This window comes from Arachis ipaensis, chromosome B06 (genome assembly GCF_000816755.2).
Source record: "Arachis ipaensis cultivar K30076 chromosome B06, Araip1.1, whole genome shotgun sequence".
Taxonomy (NCBI): domain Eukaryota; kingdom Viridiplantae; phylum Streptophyta; class Magnoliopsida; order Fabales; family Fabaceae; genus Arachis; species Arachis ipaensis.
Genome location: NC_029790.2, coordinates 114,196,385 through 114,204,014, shown reverse-complemented (window position 1 = coordinate 114,204,014; position 7,630 = coordinate 114,196,385).

Here is a 7,630-nt window from a genome sequence, read left to right as displayed (position 1 = left end):
GTTCTCTTCTTATTTCTTCTGTGGCTAAATAAACCCCAATTGCATCCCATTGTTTATTAGATTCCACATGGTGACACTTGAAGTGAATAAAGAAACTTTCTTGCTCAATAACTTGTAAATTAATGCCTTCCTTCCATGCGACTACCATGCCTCCTGCCTGACCCACCAGATCCACTGTGAAACAATTTGTAAAACCTACCCTCCTAACAACCCTCTCCACTGTCAAAGCATTTTTTCTAGTTTCACATAGAAACAATGCTTCGGGAGAATGGGATATTGTGATCCCTTGGATGTTGTGAACTGTCAGGGGGTTCCCTAAACCCCAACAGTTCCACATCAACATCTTCATCCCTCCTTGGGTGCCATATGTTGGGTGGCACCTTCTCCCATGCTTGCTAATGTATCTACTACTTGACACTGTCTCTTCCTATTCGTCATGTCTTGCAACCCCATATTGCTCCTCTTGGATCCTGAGACCGATTTGAGGGTTGGTTTCCTTCGGGCTAACTGTTTCAACTTCAGCTCGCTGCCTCCATTACCCTCCTCACTTCGGCTTGTTGCTTCGAAGGTGAATAAACTGTTAGAATTTGCAGCTTCTATCAAATTCTCCTCCCTTCCCTTGTTCTGTTTTCTTCTTTCCAGCCCTGGGTCACTCTCTCCCACTTCCTCCTGTTCTCCTCCCCCTTCTGGGATTTGGTTTTCTGGTTTGAAACCTACCTCAGCTCCACTATTTTGTGAATTGCCTTCTTAAACTGATAAGCTAGCAAATGCACGTATTAGATTTACTGGTGTAGGCTTCCTTGACGTTTGTCTCCTCTCCTCCTCCTTTTTAGGTTTGTTGGGGTTTTGGTTCTCCTTTGAATTTTCTATTTTCCTCCCACTTGTTCAGCTCTCAGCCACGAACCCCACTGTTCTTCCTTTGACTATCCAACCGCCGTATCCTCTAAATTCTGCTGGCAATTTCTCACTTCATGACCAATAAAACCACAATAATAACAAAAGTTACCGATACATTCGTATTTCAGGTTCACTTCCACTACTTTCTGATTATTGCCTGAAATTTTAATGGATCTTCTTAGTGGTTTTGTGATGTCTAGCATCACTTTTGCCTTCAGCAATCGGTCCTCCTTACCCCTTATTGAAAACAGATCTGTCTCTAACATGCTCCCAAGTGTTTCTCCTACTTTGCTGCCCAGGTTTCTTGTTTTGCATTGTTTTGGTAATCTCCATAGCTGAACCCAAGTTGGAACCATTGCAAACTCCTCATCTTTAATCTCCAAGTCCTCATTCCACCTTCGTAGATTCAAAATATAGTTTTTGAAAAGCCAATGTGCACCTCTTTCAATCCTGATCAAGTCCGTTTCATTGTCGAAGAAGAATTGGAACAAGTCCCCCCCATGATCTATGACTTTGAAACCTATCGGTTGGCTCCAGATCGCATATAAAGCTGCCTCAATAGTTCCTGGACAAATTTTTCAATCTGAAAACAGCCTGCCTACAAGACTCCTTGAGCATTTTTCTATCCCATCCTTTATGTCCTCATCATTGAACAGAAGGACTGTTTCTTCATCTGTCACAGTAGCATTAGTAGCATGAATTCGACCAACAGCATGTGCTGCCATTGTTCCCTAGTAGTCTTCTATGAGACGGCCTCACAATTAAGGATTCTCCTGAAAAAACCCTAGCAGAGCAGAGTACACAAACAAACCCTAGAAAATAGGGCACATTTTATCAAGTGGTTCCACAAAAAAATCGTATTTGAGGAATTAAAGTTTAAAAATCGTATTTGGGAAACTAATAAATTTTTTTATTTTATTTAAAAAAATCCAAAAAATTAAATATAAATTTATGATTCTAATTGCCATAAATATGATACTAACATAAATAATTTTGTTAAAATACTCTATAATGCACGTGTGTATTTATTAGTGACAAATTGATATCGATATTAATAATTAATTTTTATAATTACTTTCGTATTATTAAAGGTTATATATAGTGTTTCTTTTGTGGTTCATGAGTCTAAGTTTGAGAGCCAAAGTATTTTGTTTAATTTTTTTAATTTATTATTCTTCTTTGACTACATTATAGAATAAGAATGTATTCTTCGTTTTTCATCAAAATTGATTTTTTAAGGTACAAATTACAATTTTTTATGCTATTTTTTTATGTAGCCAATATATTATTATTCTTTTGATAATTATTCTTACGCAAACTTATTCTTTTCGTCTATCGAGCAATTGCTTCCAAGGAGCTTTATAGGCTAAGTTCAAATTTCATCCCTTTCATACTTTTTACGTTCACCCGAAAATCTTTGAAGTGGAGCATATAATGAGATTTAATTTCCTCAATTCAAGTTCAATCTTGCTAGAATTATGACAAATTTAGAGATGCAATTTCAAATATTGGTACTATATTTATTTTTTTTAACTTTTCGTAATAAAAATAATTTTATAAGATATTGTGATTTTTTTCAGAAACTATCGGCCTTCTGCTGCATTAATGCAATGCCATTGATGAAAATAAATGCCAATTTAGTTTCTCGATGTGACTATTTTATACCTTACTGTATTCTATAGATAGCGGATGATGAAACTTATTTAACAAAATGATGGTCTACATTTTCACGGATTCTAAATGTTCGAGTTGATGATATTATTTCAGTTGGGTGTCGTTAATAGAATGACTCTAATCTATACGTGTCTAAGTACTAGGATAGCTTAAATATTATTTAAATAATTTAGTTCTAATATTAGTATTTAATTAAATTAATTTTAAAAAAATTTAAATTGTTGTCTCAATTTATATATTACGACTATTATTTTTGGATAGGTTATTTTTAAATTTTATTATATTTTAATTTTAGGAATCAAATGCACATAATTATAATAATTTATTTTGAAATAGATAATCAAATTAATTGAATATTTCTATTTTTAATTTAGAGTAGATTAATCCTATACAATATATATGTCCCCTTAATGTATTATGTGATTATAAACTTTTATATCATGAGGGAGTTTTTGAGAATTGCATGATTAATATTGTGTATAGAGAAGTCTTTGATAAATTGATATGATCAGGTAATGTTTAATAAATTTGTATCTCTTTATTGTTAATTGTATTTTTTATATTTTTTTTTTGTAGTTGGAATTAGATAGAAAATTTTATATAAATAATATTTAAATTTTATTTGATACAGAAATAGATATACAATTTATAGATGTGCAATGATCAATGTTAGAAACAAAAAAATGTGTACGCATATTTTTTATTGAAATTAAGACATTGATTTATTGCATATTACGCCCTTTTCTTTAATTAATCCAATTATTTTGTGAAATTGGTTTTTTTATTGAAATAAATATTGAAAAAACTTTATTTTTTTAAATAGGCATGGGTCAAAACGTTTTCCAAAATGTACAGCACCATGTCTTGTAAAGCAAACACGAAATGGATTTAAGTACCATTTTAACACTGACGCCCACGAAATGGCCTATAACTCAGGTACGGCGGACGCGAATTAGGCGATCACACATGTAGCACACACGAAATGGAGGCATAGGATAAAGACAAGTGGGCCAAACGCGAAATGGAGCCAATTCATTGGTATTCCACACGAAATGGAGCAACTAAGTTATACCCCTCGCGAAATGGTATCTGGATTTTGCTATATAAATGGCCGTGGCTACCAGTGTGCAGCCATGGTTGGAAATCATAGTTGTGCTACGGTGTAATCCATTTCCCACAACTCTCTTCCATCTCTTCATTTTTTTTTCTAAATTAAGCTAGTTTGCAGTTTGCTGTGCCTATGGCTTCTGAAAATGTCTATGTCATCGTATATCCGAATGGAGAAATATCTTATACATCTGAAGGTATTACATTTGTTTGTGACGATCCACTATGAATAATGATCCTTCCCCAAACATCATTGCAAGAGCTGAAAATTTTGATTCTCATGAATACTGGGATGGTCGAAAAGAAAGAAATTACGAAGTTAACTTACAGGATGCCAGTTGCAGTTGCCAACTCGTTTGCATATCAAAAAATGCAGATTAAATCTGACCAACATATTTTGATAATGTTTTCTTATCATTGTAGCATCAGAAGTATCTACTCGTTGAAACTATGTGTGAATCTCCAAGATGTTGGTGGAAGCTCCTCTAGTTCCAATAATGTGGAGCAGGTTGGAAATTTCGGTGCGACAGATTTCATGTCCTTTTAGGAAATCGTTAGAGCTCGAAGTCCCACCTTCAACGCCTTTATGATGCCGGGACAAAATATAGGAAATCGTCATGCACGTCCCTCCCCTTCCAACCGTGTTGCATCCCATAAGGTATTGTTGATGGGTTGGTAAAGACTTCTTATGAAGATGAGATCGAAGATAATAGTGGTGAAGAAGTAGAAGTGTTTCCCAAAACCCAACCGCTTTACCAAAAGAGGGATCTTTCAAATCGTGCCGAATCGGTTGGTATGGCGGTGGGTGGTAGTGGATCTAGCGGGACTCTAGGCCACTATCTTTCTTTAAATCTTGGTGCAATGAACTCAATCACTGCCGAAGACAGACCAAGCAACTAGCTTTGTCGGGTGAGATGGAGTTGGAGGTTGGGTTGAAATTTCTGAATAGAAAAACTGTGATGCTTGACGTAAAGAACTACAACATTCGTAGAAGTGCGGAATACAAGGTGGTAGAGTCAGATCAAATTTGGTATGTATGTCGATGCAAGCAGTTTGGGGACCAATGTCGTTGGATGGTACGGGTTACAAAGACAAGGGCCTCCAGATTTTGGGTTATTCGAAAATACGAAGGGCCTCACAGTTGTTTGGCAAGATTGATGTCACAAGATTATGCTCAACTTGATAGCAACGTCATCTGCCAGCATATATTCCCCATGGTTCGTGCAGATGTGACTATTTGCATAAAGGTGTTGCAAGGATCAGTCGAGCCAGCATATGGGTACAAGGTTTCTTACAAGAAGGTTTGGCATGCAAAGCAGAAGGCAATTGCAAAAATTTATGGTGATTGGGAGGAGTCATACGACTAGCTGGGAAAATATTTCAATGCACTGCAAACTTTTATTCCAGGTATTCTTTGGCAATTGAAAGTTATATTATGGTAATCTTTAGAGTCCTTTCGGTGTGGTTCTAATTAAGCATAGTCGTGCCAGGTACAATTGTTGACCTACAAACGCGACCATACTATGTCGGCAACACATTGGACTGTCACAGTATCATGTTTCATCAGGTTTTTTGGTTGTTTCCATCTTGTGTTAAAGCTTTCAAGCACTGTAAGCCACTGGTCTCAGTGAGCAGAACGCACTTGTATGGTAAATACATAAGGACCCTATTGATGGGCATAGCGTAGGACAGGAATAACAACATTCTGCCCATTGCTTTTGTAATTGTCAAAAGGGAGAATACTGACTCGTGGATAACAACATACTGCCCATTCGGCCCTGCATGAAGGAGACATCGTATGGTCGGAGAGATAATACAGCAGTGTCACCGATAGATGCGGGTCTCCTTCCCACAATTGTGGGCTGTGGGTCAGTATCGGATCGTGGAAGGGCCAGTCCAAGATCTGTATGTGTCTGCAGTGATGGCTGCTGAGGGATGAAATGCTCTAAACCGTCAAACAAGGAAGAGAAATTTGTCCAACCAACTCTATCCATGGAATCAATCAAGTCCTGTGTTCTACCCCCCTTGGGATGAACCACCAACCTCATAGCTACTCTGGTATGGCATAACCTGTTGCATGGAAGATGGCTGAGGGGGATCTCTTGCCACAAATGGTTGAGGGTAGTAGTAATCTCCATGGAATTGAGCTTGTTGCGGTGGACCTTGTGCTCCAACCTCTGGCTCATCAAGTGGTCATCTTGTACTGGAAACTCTGCCTCTTCGTACCCTACCCCAGCATCACTGTGGTGTCTTTCTTGGCGTGTACGTTGGCGCCTATGGTCTTGTGGAACAGCAGGTAACCTGACCACGGGTGCTCTTCCATACTCTGCCAGGGCACCTGCAGGAATGTCGTCACCCCGCGGATCATGCAATGCTTCAGGCGCAGACAGAAACCTCCAGGTCCGCTCACAGTACCACCTATAGTAATCTTGGCTGGAACGCAAGGTGTCTGCATGATCAATTTGCAGATGATATGCCTCGGTACGATGGCTAGCCCATACCTCAAACCAAGTTGACAGGCAGATGGGCCACCAGCCATCGTCGTTGCGGGCCCACTGTCGATGGAATGTATCAATATTCAAGGGAAGGTTGGGCAGTCCTTGTTTTTCCCCAAATTGATGCAACACTCTGTTAATGTTAAGAATCTCAATCCACCTGAATAATATTAGCGGCACAACCGAGGTGTAGAAATCTCCATGGGGGTGGTCGAGAAATTTCGCAGGCACTCTGAACATAATACGAGGATCCATGTACGACAACCAATTAAACTGCACGCACAGGTATCCACGTCAACATATGTTAAGATGAACACAATAAATAAAATTCAATAAAGGCTAAACTCTACCTCATCCACTTGTAGATTGTCCAACCCCAGGCGGTGCTTCAGTCGACATTGCTCAGTGTAGTCATTATGTCCTTTCTTGCCCGCCTACCTGATGAAAAATCAATATGTGCAAATAAGTTGTCTAGACAACAATAAATCAAAATTTAAGACGTAACAACACTAAACATGATACCACACCTTGTAGCTAATGGAAAACTATACGGCGTCGACACATCTGGTGCCCAGAACGATGTCTTGTAATATATCCATGATATTAACAACGTATGACAGCCAGCCATACCTTCGACGATGTAATCAGTTGCCAAGCACATGGCTCGATATAACCAGCAAAGACATGCGCTACCTCAACTATAAGTACTGATATCATCAAAATCGGCCAACAGAGGAAGATAACGAAGGTGGACCGTGTTGTTGGCCTTGTCCGGCAATAGCACCCCCCCCCCAACAAATACAAAATGTAACAACAGGCATACTGAATTAGGGCATTATCTGGTAAGTCAAGCGGCATCTTTTGAAGATGAGTTCTAAGCCACTTCAACTTTATGTTGAACTTCATTGTCCCTACATGCTCGACTAGAACATCACCAATAAGTTTTTGGCACCATTGCCATATATCTTTTTGGTGAAACTTGCTCCATGACCTTAGAGTACCACTAACAGGCTCTCCATCAATTGAAGTCTAACTGCATTGCCACATCCTCCAGTGTTATGGCATACTCACCCCAGGGGAGGTGAAATATGTGCGTCTCGGGACACTACCTTTCAACAAATGCACTTATCAGTGGATTGTCATACTCGAAACGCTTTATTAATGAAGCATATTAAAATTCTGATCGTTGTAGATAAGGTTCAAGCCTCTGCCGCCTGATCTCCATGCTTGGATTCGGCGGATCAGACGTGAAAACATCAACAAGTGTGCCATGCGGCAACAGAACACGTGCGGACTGCAACAAAGAAACACGAAGAACACACTTAAGATTACAATAACCAATATTAAATAATGATAAAATTAGTTTTAACGAGAAAACTAATGACATTATTGACAACATATGATCACTGAAACTAACCTTATATATATATATATATATATATATGGAATGAAAGAAC